The sequence below is a fragment of the Anabrus simplex genome, chromosome 2 (assembly GCF_040414725.1).
Source record: "Anabrus simplex isolate iqAnaSimp1 chromosome 2, ASM4041472v1, whole genome shotgun sequence".
Classification (NCBI taxonomy): domain Eukaryota; kingdom Metazoa; phylum Arthropoda; class Insecta; order Orthoptera; family Tettigoniidae; genus Anabrus; species Anabrus simplex.
In genome coordinates this window covers 680,449,244-680,462,522 of record NC_090266.1, presented here as the reverse complement: position 1 = coordinate 680,462,522, position 13,279 = coordinate 680,449,244, and the positions used below count along the sequence as shown (strand labels likewise).

At 41.9% G+C, this 13,279-nt stretch overlaps 1 protein-coding gene across 1 annotated transcript in view; it reads right to left on the bottom strand.

The window, feature by feature from the left end:
• Nucleotides 1-13,279, bottom strand: part of LOC136864362 (myosin-4) — a 635,412-nt gene that overhangs the window by 205,815 nt on the left and 416,318 nt on the right. The window lies entirely within an intron of this gene.

The following is a 13,279-nucleotide window of genomic DNA, read 5'->3' as shown; positions in this document are numbered from 1 at the left end:
TATACACACCACAGCGCTTCAAGTGAAGGTCATCTGAGCGCAGATCGCTATCTCCTACCCACCCATTAGGATCTAGAAATCTTAGTATCATTTTCTTAATAGCTGCTTACTAACTGAATATTTAAATAAAACAGTTAATTATCTCGTGATAATGGAACACATGAAAAAGTCACACAACAATGAACATTAATTTCTACCAATATATCTTTCGTTATGATTATAGGAAAACCGGGCAAGTTGGCCGTGTGGTAAGGGACGCGCGGCTGTGAGCTTGCATCCGGGAGATAGTGGGTTCGAATCCCACTATCGGCAGCCCTGAAGACGGTTTTCCGTGGTTTCCCATTTTCACACCACGGAAATGCTGGGGCTGTACCTTAATTAAGGCCACGGCCGCTTCATTGTCGGTGCGACGTTAAACAAATAGCAAAAAAAAAATTCTAGAAAACACGTTAATGTTATTCAGGGTCAGCTCCAGGTGTTTTGCCGGCCCATGAGATAATTGTAAGTGCCACCCTCCTTCACACAGTGTCAATCCTCCGTGACTGCCACACTCACGTTGTTTAATCAAGACTTTTTTTTTCAGTTCAAGTCTTCAAGAACGAACTAGAGAGTTTTCAGTAGCATCATAAGAAGCAACAAGAAACAACATAGGAGCAACATTAACAGCAATGGCGGCAACGATGGCAATGAATTGAACTCATTTCTATGAATACACGGTCATGTACAGAAAATAGAGCAGAGAGAGGGAGGGAGGTACTTAAATATGTAAAGTAAATACATGAACGGAAAAGCATGAAATATATACATGCACGGAAAAGCATGAAATACATAAATTACGCAAAACAAAAGAGGAATGAAATATGGCTACATACCTTAAATGAAAGTTATCTTTCTTGCTCTGGCATCAGTGAACTCTTTTCTGGCTTGGTTGAAATGCAATGATTCAACCATCTCGAGTTCTATTGACACCATTACTAACCCGCTCAGTACCGCCTGACGCACTGTTGACTTAATGTAAGTTGTTTATATACTCTTTCTCCACTTGCCACTGTCACCGGTTGTGTGAGCAAAAATTCTTAGCGCTACACTTGCTTGGGGTGCGAAGCCATACTCATGTATAACTGTCACACAGCTTGGAACACTTGTAAGTTAGAAGGTCAGGTGACATGCCTGTTGTTTTACGGATGTCGTACAAAACATCAAAAGTTCGCTGTGGTATTTAATTTGATGAAATCTATTTTGTACCGCGAGTCTGGGTCTTCTACATTCTCATCTCCCCCTCATACTGAACATGTTTCTTTATAGTTCTCTTTTGTACCTACATTATATCTAAGTTTCGTTATCTAGTTGGATTACCAGTTCTTTAGCGCCATTTAGATAGCAGAATCTTGGAATTTACCGGGCGAGTTGGCCATGCGGTTAGAGGCGATCGGCTGTGAGCTTGCATCCGGGAGATAGTGGGTTTGAATCCCACTGTAGGCAGCCCTGAAGATGGTTTTCCGTGGTTTCCCATTTTCACACCACGCAAATGCTAGGGCTGTACCTTAATTAAGGCCACGGCTCACTCCTAGGCCTTTCCTATCCCATCGTCGCCATAAGACCTATCTGTATCTGTGCGACGTAAAGCCACTTGCAAAAAGAAAAGAATCTTGGAATTTATAGTCATCCCTGATGTTAACGAAATACCCTGTTGTGTTTCCGAGTAAGCCGATAGCTTTCTATGTATCTGTGTTCAAGCATTGTAAAGGTTTCCTGACGACATTAACATGACGTAATACGCCTTATCATGTCACTATCGAACTAAGAAACGTAAAATCATGGGTGAGGTTTGTCAGACCGCCTCATGTGCAATCATTCTGTCCGTATTTTCATTTTCGTTCATTTCAACTAGTGCATCATAGACCTCCGATATTTTATACTTAAGAGTGATAGCGTCAGTCCTATTTTCCCATCCTGTAGTATTTAATGGTTTCAACGTCAGAGCACATATACAGTATATAACTATTCAAGACAACCCAACGTCGGATTATCGCAGAAAACTAATCATAAATTTTTCTCACCGAGCTAAAGAATGAAACTGCATATTCTTATGCCTTGGTTTATGAATGATTAATACAGGGGGCATAAAATTCCCTAGGGTTTTATCTAAAATCCGGTTTTGCATCCCCACATTCTTGCCTTTCATATTGGAAACCCTCATGGCCTCTCATGTTCCCTGAAGGTAGGTATATTAATTTCCTCTAATCGTTTTAACACGCCCGAAACCAATTTTCACATCATGAATACTGGTATCCGTAGCAGTCAGATGAACAAAACGCACAATCATTGTCATTTGCTCCAAAATATCTGTTGTACATTCCAAAATTAAACTGTAATATTTAGCAGTTTTCAGTAAAGACGATATTTTGTGTTTACTTTGTTGATGGACATTGTGGTTGATTTCATTTTGCATATTATCTCCAGATACTGATGAGACTTAATTTCACCACGAATTTTTCTCCTTACGTGTTCGCCAAACACCGAATCGAATTTTCCAGAAAATTGGACAAACTCAAAGAATTTCCCAGTGTGGGTGAAGTGATTTGCTATGACTAGTCAATATCTCAGAAATGTACCACAAGTTAATATAACTACTTAAGATGAGTGACGTTTTAATATTTGAAAATAAGTTTGCAGCGTAAAACAAATATCCCTATAATTTTACTTTTCGAAGAAACTAACAATTCTCTCTGAACAATTTCACCATTGCATAAAGAGTAATTGTAATTGTTACAGGTAAATCTTTAGGATACTGTCAAATTCAGTTATTTGTTTTGGGAGACCTCTTTCGACTACGGTTGTCCTAGCGAAATCTTCTACTATTTCCGGCCATTTTGCGGTATCTGAATCAACTACCTACATACCATGAACAGTACGTAGAATCAGCTCTAACAGTTTGGCAGTCATTGGATTATTTGCATACAATGTTCAATAAACCCTGTGACGCTGAAGATTTATTCTCACCAACCAAAGTTTCACCTTGATTAATGTCTACCTCTGAATTCGTGCATGGATTATCCTTATCAGATTATCCTTTAGACTACAGAAAATCATCTAAAAACATTATTTTCTTATCTCCGTTTTCTCTTTCTGCTCGTCCTTTCCTATGCTGACTGCCTGAGAGGCTTTTCCTGCCGTCCGACATTAGATTACTTACAATCATAACATAGTGTAATGAAAGCATCTTAATTCGCGATCAGGAAGCACTTTTGCACAATACACCAGTAATTGCTGGATATTGTAGGAAGAAAGTACAGACATACTATATATGTTTGTGTCTATCACACTTAACACGTCACAAGTATAAATTATTCCCTTATCCTATCGTAACTTCGTCACTCACAAAAATAAACTACAGACACACTCTCGTGATTGCTACCAAATTGCTCGCCCAACTTCGGGCAAACTAAGCTTTGAAAGTCACGTCACTGCAGACGCTGAGTGGTCGGGTTTTCTCCTTGCGCTTCCTTTAATTTACCCTATCAGCATGGCAAAGAAGAAAGACATTGATGGGCTTTTGGCAGTTCTGTTCGAGAAAAACTGGGAGAATGATGAAAACCTAACCTGGTGCAAGCAAATTGTAAGGATTGAAGCGTTTCCAGCATTAGAGACTGAAGAACCGGAGCCTACACCATGTGACTGCTTGGAAAACGATAATGCCATTCACCTCTAATAGGTAGTGTTGTTGCTGATTTTCTTTCCTTTTTACAATATATTGTAACATCCACTTCAAAAGCTTTTCACAAATAAATTTGTTTGTGTTATATCTACAAGGTGTACAACTTTGCTTCCGCCGTTTGCCGATGGATGGCGACAACGGTACGTAGCGGTCGAATGAAACAGATCGCAGACGTCAGGCAGTTAGCTTGGACCTCGGTCAACATAACCCCATTCAAACTTAGTCGATGTGTGTCTGCATCATAAAGTTGTTCTCGATTGAGCATGGCAGTGTACGAGCCAAATTCTCGGCATTTGCGGGAGGTGTTACTGTTTTGTTTCAAAATGATGAAAACAGCGGCTGAGTCTCATCGAATGCTCTCACGTACGTATGGTGAGGACAATATTAGTGGAAGAACGTGTCGTGAGTGGTTTCAACGCTTCAAGAACGGTGATTTTAACGTCGAAGACCGGCATAGTGGTGGAAGAGAGAAAGTTTTCGAAGATGCAAAATTGGAGACATTGCTGAGTGGAGACTCGCGTCAGACTCAAGAAGAATTGGCACGATCAGTGGGAGTGACACAGCAAGCCATTTAAAACGTCTCAAGACCATGGCCATGATTCAGAAAGAAGGAACTTGGGTCCCGTATGAGTTGAAACCAAGAGACGTTGAACGGGGACGAAAAATGGGTTCATTACGATAACCCTAAACGCAAAAAATCATGGTGATATCCCGGCCATGCTTCAACGTCGACGGCAAAACCAAATATTCACGGCTCCAAGATCATGCTCTGCATTTGGTGGGATGAGCTCGGCGTCGTGTACTGTGAGGTGTTAAAACCCGGTGAAACAATCACAGGTGCTCGTTATCGAACGCAATTAATGCGTTTGAGCAGAGCATTGAAAGACAAACGGCCGCAATACAGCAGAGGCACGATAAAGTGATTTTGCAACACGACAACGCTCGACCCCACGTTACAAAAGAGGTCAAATAATACCCGGGAATGTTAAAATGGGACGTCCTACCCCACCCGCCGTATTCTCCAGACATTGCTCCCTCTGATTATCACCTGTTTCGATCAATGGCGCATGGCCTGGCTCACCGACACTTCCGATCTTATGAAGAAGTCACAAATTGGATCGATTCGTGGATCGCTTCAAAAGTTGAACAATTTTTTCGACACGGGATTCGAACACTGCCCGAAAGATGGGAGAAAGTCGTGGCCAACGATGGACACTACTGTGAATGATACATGTGTAAGTAATCTGTTTCATTAAAGCCTCCAATATTGGGGACAAAACGGCGGAAGCAAAGTTGTACACCTTGTAATCTTGAAATGAAAAGGCAATTACCTGAAATGGAAAATATAGCTTGACCAAGTGCAGCAACTCGTCATGGCTTCGATTCCACAAGTTAAAAAAGTACCTGTGGAGAGATTCTGAACCATGCATTTTGGATAGGTACCTACAGCCTCCTGCTGTTAGTAGGTGCAAAGTCTTGGGTGCAAATGGACCTCACCACCAGGTCCCATAAATACTGCACAGGGTTCATATCAAACGAACACGGTGGCTACAGCAGTCGTTGAAACTCTCCATAACTCTCCTGGAGCCCACTCTGAACAATTTGGGCCCAACCATACAATGCATTGTCCTGCTGGAGTGTCTCATCGTTGTAGGGGTACGTGAAATCCATGAAGGGCTGCAAGTGGTCAATGAGCAGTTCAACGTGGCAGTCACTGGTCAACGACCTGTTCAGGTGGATCAGCGGATCAAGCCAATTCCTCCTGAACACCCCACACCATTATGGGGCTACCAACAGCCTGTAGAGTGCTTTGTTGATACATGTGGTCCATTGCTTCGTGGGGCCTGCGCCATATCAGAACTGGAACAGTGACTGCTATCTCCTGCATTGAATGTGATTTGAGCCAATGTGGCTTGTCTGTTACCACGAGCAATTCTAGCCAGACGCTGCTAATCGCGATCATTAAACATTCGTGATCGGTAACTGCGGTGTTCAGTGTGGGTGCTACTGCCTTCCACGATGCATTCGCCATATACAAGAGACACCATCGATCGAGGAAGGTTAAATGTCCGCACAACTTCAACGATGGAATGTCCCATTCATCTGGTCCCCCACTATCATGCCCCGTTTGAAAGACTATAATTAATTCACGTCGCCTTGCCACGACCAGCACAGAAGGTGTTTGCACCCACTCTCTAGATATCAGATTATGCCTGATACAGGTCTGCACACTTCCAAAACGTCACGGTACGGTGGCGTCAGTGACTATTAGTAATTACTACTATCGCATGACTTTTGAGATGTCAGTGTATAACCGCCAGGCGTCAACATACTTTTAATTCCGTTACATTCACATATCTTCATTGACAGTCCGACTCCATGGCTAAATGGTTAGCATGCTGGCCTTTGGTCACAGGGGTCCCGGGTTCGATTCCCGGCAGGGTCGGGAATTTTAACCATAATTGGTTAATTTCGCTGGCACGGGGGCTGGGTGTATGTGTCGTCTTCATGTCATCCTCATCACGACGCGCAGGTCGCCTATGGTCGTTAAATCAAAAGACCTGCATCTGGCGAGCCGAACTTGTCCTCGGACACTCCCGGCACTAAAAGCCATACGCCTTTTTTTTCTTCATTGACACAAAAGTTCCTTTGTCAAGTTTAAGTCATCCATTGCAAATCATGTATTTATTTGTCATATTTTGAATTTTTCCTCACGGCTTCGCCCCCCTTCAGCAGAGCGGACTGTGGTTTGATTTGTACTTACCACCTAATCTACATCTGTAGGGTAAGTGCACGACTTTCCGAACGCTCCTATTTTAACTCAAAGAAACTCCTGGCCCTAGTCGTCTCGCAGTATACAGAAGTAGCGCAGGATGAACTAACTCGAGATTGGGACTTCCTTCGCCTCAGCAAGAACTGGAAACCGGGCGTAAACGTGTGCACTGCACCCTGGATTAAATGGCTAAAACTAAACGTTGCAATAATAAAGAGATGCACTTCCCCAATATATTCAGACGTGTTACTAGAACAAAGGGTCCAGGGACATAAGTGTCCTCTTTCCAGCTAATCTCTCAATTAGTAGCGGTTCTTGAGAGAAATTCTTGTCCAGTGTACTGTCTACTCTCAAGCGCTCGCATCACGTAGTTCCCCTGCCCAGTTCATTCTAAACAGGACAACTTTCCCCCTTCCACTTTCTAAGGAGGAAGCACGTCTTCAAGACTGTCAACAGATCTCATTAATGTGCACATTTACTCTCATATTATTGAGAGGACTCAAAAGTCAATATTGAGCAGTTCAATCCACGGGCTCGATGAATGGCCGAAGTCCAACCTCGATGAAGTGAAGTTTTCTTTGAGCTTTCCACATTCACTCCAGTAAAATACCTTACTAAAATAATGCCTTTTATAACATCTCAAGATATATATTTCAATTCTAACACCAATTCATTTAAAGTTCTAATAGAATCACCATAATATCAGAGGTTATTACGTTAACTGACAAACACAGAGTTAAATACACGGAACTTTAAGTGAAAAGAAAACACGAATTAGTTAACCCATGCACCTACACTCTTGTTCTCCTGTAGTAAGGAAACATAGCGGTTCTAAAGCCATTGTATGTTATTCAGATCCTTAGCTTCATGACACGAATATTACTTTTCATATCAAATTTCCTCTCCAAGATTACCAACTCTGCTGCCATTCAACAGCCAGTTACGGATCGTAGGGGACACGTACAATAATTGAAAACCTAACTTCCTAGGGGGGATTATTGCCAAAGACAGGTTTTCAGACCGCAAAAGACCTGAATATGTCAATTTTATTTTCTAGTCTATAGTAGTTCCTACCTTGAGGCATCAATGTAGCCTAACGTATAGTTTCATTTGCAGAGTTGATCATACAGCGATAACATTTTAAAACAGGCCGTAGCAGAATCCTTACGCGAGAACGATTCTAAAAATAGTTTGCATTTAATTAGGACCATTTATATAAATAATTCTAAATATCTGTAATAGCATCATGAGCTTATATGGACGTGGAACTTATAGAAATCATTAGCTAAGTTCACGATATTGGCAGTTAGCGCCTTTAATACGTTAAAAGTTCAATTACTTCTTCTTGACTTACTTGTTTGAACGACATGCGTATTTTATTTGTACGAATTCTGCGCAAGATTGTTACGGGAAAGGCCATGGTATCCCTGGGGAAGAGCCGGCTGGTCTTAGCTCTTTGGGTACGTCCGAAGTAAGCGATTTTGGTATCACATTTGTACGGCTGTTTTCAGGTCATAAGTAATAATACAATTATAATTTTTCCTTTCCTGAATGTTGAAATATCTTAAAATTAATGTGACAAAACGCTTATACGAAAGTAAAGGTGGATTAACAGAACATCCCCACTAGCCCGTTATAACTAAATAAAAATCTTACAAGTCGCTAGTTACTGTATAATAAAAAGCCGAGGACTTTTTCATAAAAATCTATCTCCTTTAAGATTACGTTGTAAATCTAATACTCGACTCTGAGGGATTCTATTTTCACCAAGGAAACACACAAACCGAGCAAGTTGGTTATGCAGTTCGTGTCACGTAGCTGTCAGCTTGCGTTCATGAGATGATGGGTTCGAATCATATCGTCGGCAGCCCTGCGGTGATTTTCCGTGGTTCCCCATTTTTACACCAGGCAAATGCTAGGGTTGCACCTTAATTAAGGCCACAGCTGATATCTTCCCAATCCTAGCCTTTCCCCATTCTTGAGGAAACCTTCGATGTGTTAGTGCGACATTAATCCACTAGAAACAATCGTGATTATATCTTTCCACATAAGGTTGGCGTCAGTAAGGAGATCCGGTCGTAAAACAGACGCAGTTCACATTCGCTAACCCCAACAGTGTGTGGGAAAAGCTGTGGAAGAAGAAGGAGAAGAAGTTCCGGAAAATCATTAATAGTGCTTGTCATAGGTTGAAAGTCCTACTCTCCGTGAATTTCCTAGGGTGGAAGTAGTTCTGGTTTAGCCCCTCCTTTGCGCTCCCAAGTACAGGATCGAGGACATCGAACTGAAAAGAATGATCTCCAGAAAGCAATCCCAGGTGCGCCCATTAAGGAAGCAGGCTGTCGATCTGGGTAGCTTCTTACAACTTGTTGCTGTAACAAGAGCTGGAGTTTCACTTAACTTGCTGCCAATTACGAGCAGACGCATCCTGGCAGTGCCAGCGGTGGAGAGAAAGCTCATTCCATGTACATAGCCTCTATTCAGCGAAGCCTCAAAAGTAAGAGGATAAAGATATAAGGAAGAGGACTCTTTGCTCGATTATCCATACTCCGGTAAGGCGAGCGCGGTAATCTACTTTGGCACACCTTTTACCAAAGCCACAACAAATGGCACGATTTACAGTAAACTGGATCTCAGCAAGAAATGCGGTCGCATTGCCTGGTAACTGGTTGTACAGACTGATCAATTTTATTTTGATACTACAATAATTTTTATAACATTTCGTTGTAGAAAAAAGCAAGCAAGCTTATAGGCCTACTGTAGTTTTTTATGACTACCATAGTCACGGAATTTCTAGATTTACGTGGAATCCTAACCAGAGGAACGTGATATAATTTCAAAAATGTGACTTACATCAACCGGGATTCGAACCCCGCCTGCATTGATGAATGGCAGCGACGATGTCACTCGACTGTTACGCCCCGGTACTTTGCAATACAATGTCAAATGGTCTATAAAGTTTAAGGACTTGTTAAATGGATGGCTGCGTATTAATAATCTTTTCTCATTTTATAAGATAAGAATGAGCATTCCCTCTCCCCAATATATGAGCAGAGCTGAGAAACAGGATATTTAAAATAAAAAAAATATCTGGCCTCACATTTCGATGGCTTAATGTGAAAGTAACATCAGACGAACAAGAAAGCCCAGTCTCCGAGCCAGAGTAATTAAATATACGCAGTTAAAATCCTCAGCCCGGCTGGGAATCGAACTCGGAGCCCTGCGAAACAAAGGCCAGAACAACGACTATTCAGCCAAGGAGCCAGACAGTGTGAAAGTAACGTAGAAAAACGTTTTAGGTTTTAAAACCAATCGATGGCAAATTCATTTTTCAACTACGTGACCAAAGATTGTTACGCTGTTCCGAACAGTATTGCATATAGGCCTAATACGCTGTAGTTCGTAACCACGGGACATGTGAAATGTGAATTTTGGTGTGAATAAACCTTCAAAATGTTACCGTGAAAAAACATATGTACCTTTACCAGCTTAATGCCATCGTTTCTACATGTTAATTTTTAAAATAATCAAACAGGTGAAAGATTGTGTGTAGTAATAGCACTGAAGTATATAACTAACAAAAAAGTTGTGTTTGTTTCTAAAGACAAAATAAATTTAATGTAATTTCATATTTATTTCTTCAACCTTTTTGGTAACAGGGAAAAGTAACTCAATAATTATTAACGTAATTAACGAATTTGTTTACGCTTAAAGAACCTTATAAAAATGTTGTATAAATAGATTATAATGATTCCTTTCAATGTGACGTTTTGGTTCTTACAGAGATAACATAATTGCTTCCATTCAAATGTGGAATAAAAAATATGTATTAGTTGTTTTTTCTCTCCTTAAAAGTTTAGGATTTAATGTTACCGGGCGAGTTGGCAGTGCGATTAGGGGCGCGCATCTGTGAGCTTGCATCCGGGAGATAGAGGGTTCAAACCCCACTGTCGGCATCCCTGAAGATGGTTTTCCGTGGTTTCCCCAGTTTCACATCAAGCAAATGTTGGGACTGTACCCTAATTAAGGCCACGGCCGCTTCATTCCCACTCCTAGCCCATTCCTATCCCATCGTCGCCATAAACCTGTCTGTGTCGATGCGACGTAAAGCAAATTGTAAAAAATAATTTTAAAAATTATGTTTTATTGTTACGTTAGTTTCGCTCTAAGCCTTCGATTTGTAAAAGAACAAAGGCATTCTCATTCAGTAAATTATGAGAATGGTCCAGTAGACTGTTTATTGAGAACAGGAGGAGAATATCTCAAGTAGACCGGAGGTTACGCCAAATTTCAAGGCTATGAAGAACAAAACGTTATAAGTTACCTTCAATATTAAAGTCTGTTCTGCAGGTCTAGTGTTACACGAGTGGCACGCTAAATAAATGAGTAAGGAAGTGGTTTAGAATTCCACTTTTGATCATCCTAGAAGTGGTTTTCTACGGTTTCCTACTTAAACTCCAAGAATATGTCCGGGTGATATATATCAAAGAGGCCACAACCGTTTCCTTCCGATCATGGCCACGAATAATACACACTCGTTCAGACATCACATATCATGCACATTAAGCACAACCGAGCTCGATAGCTGCAGTCGCTTAAGTGCGGCCAGTATCCAGTATTCGGGAGATAGTAGGTTCGAACCCCACTGTCGGCAGCCCTGAAGATGGTTTTCCGTGGTTTCCCAATTTCACACCAGGCGAATGCTGGGGCTGTATCTTAATTAAGGCCACGGCCGCTTCCTTCCCACTCCTAGCCCTTTCCTGTCCCATCGTCGCCATGAGACCTATCTGTGTCGGTGTGACGTAAAGCAACTAGCATTAAGTACACGACGTACACCAAGATGGCCTAAGCCTTTTATCTCTACAATGCTGCATGGACTTCAGTCGTGTCAGATGCTGGCTATACATCCTTCGAAGTTGATTCTGTTGCAGTGGAAAGAATTGCTAAACAATCTGATTAAAACGTTGTCTAGCGCCTTGGCTCAATGGTAAGCGTTCTGGCCGTCGTTTAAGAGGGCACCGAGGTTGATTCCCAGCCGAGCTGGGGATTTTATCTGTGTCTAGTTAATTCCTCTGTCTCGGGGACTGGGTTTTTGTGTTCATCCTAATACACTTCTCTCCACTTACACACGAAACACCACCTTATTATAATAATTTCGAGTGGATATTACCAGCATGGTGCAGCCCTTGTAAGGCAGACCCTCCGACGAGGGTGGGCGGCATCAGCCGTGTGTACGAAACTGCGTGCAATTGATGTGAAGGATAGGGTAATGTGTGCTGTATGAGTTTCAGGGATGTTGGGGACAGCACAAACATCCAGTCCTCGAGCCAAGGGAAACATTTAAGGTTAAAATGGCCGACCCGGCTGGGAATCGAACCCGGGGCCCTCGGAACCGAAAGCCACTACACTGGCCATTCAGCCAAGGAGCCGGACTCACGTTACTAACAAAACACGCAATGGTAAATACATCCTCCACATAGGGTTGGCGTCAGGAAGGGCTAGGACTAGGAAGGAAGTGACCCTGGTCTTAATTAAGTGCAGTCCCAGCAGTTGCCTCGTGTGAAAATGGGAAAACGCGGAAAAAGATATTCAGGGCTGCCAACGTGGGGTTCGAACCCACCATCTCCCGAATGCAAACTAACTGCTACACTGGTCAAATCCCGCAGCCGGCTCACTCGGTACTTGTGATTTAATGTCACACTGCAACATATACACACTTTTCGCAACGGTAGGATGGGGAGGGGTTGAACTGGGACGGTATTGCCGTGAATTTAACTAAAGTGGTGTGAAAATCACGGAAATCGATATTCAGGGCTGCCGACGTGGTGCTCGAACCCACCATCTCATGAATCTAAATTTAGATCTGAACGATCCATCCTACCGTACAGCCAACTCACTCGGTGCACATGAAATAATTCTACATTTGAAAGAATGAAACATTACGTTGACTATGGCGTAAGAACGTGATTCTATCTTCACGGAATGCGTACTTCAGAATATCGTACAGTATTAGATTAGATTAGATTAGCCTAGATTAGATTGTACTGTATCAGATTATATTCTACATTTTTCACATTCTTGATGGTTTATTCATTCATTTGTAATCACTTCTCGATCTTTATGTTACACTTTTATGTATTACCGGTATTTCATTACTAACGTAACATATTGCAGTTACGTCCTGCTCCTTGGCTGAATGGTCAGCGTAGTGGTCTTCGGTTCAGCAAGTCCTGGGTTCGATTTCCGGTAGGGTCGAGCATTTATCCGCCTTTGACTGGGTGTTTGAGTTCGTCTTAATATACATTTTCATTTACACTCACCACAACACAACATTCTACAAACCCCCACAGAAACAGGCAGTAGTAAATATATTCTGCACGTAGGGTTAGCGCCAGGAAGGGTAACCGGCTGTAAAACTACGTGAATGCACTTTATTTCCGACCCAAGACAATTAGAGAAAGGCCCAAGAAGATGTCTTATATTTTATTAACACACGCAAACAATAAAACTGAAAATAATATATCTGCCTGACTATTATTATTATTAGTGTTATATTGGTGTGTTGATTTACTCATGGCATCAAACACTCCATACATAAATGATTAACCGTACAGGTGAGTACGTAATACAGATCGTGTAGCAAATAAGTTTGTATTCGAACCCCACTATCAACAGTCCTGAAGATTATTTTCGGAACTTTCCCACTTTCACACCACGCAAATCCCTGGGCTGGACCGTAAACCGATCAGACAACCTTTGTATTTCTTCTTCTGATACTTCATGCCGGATTA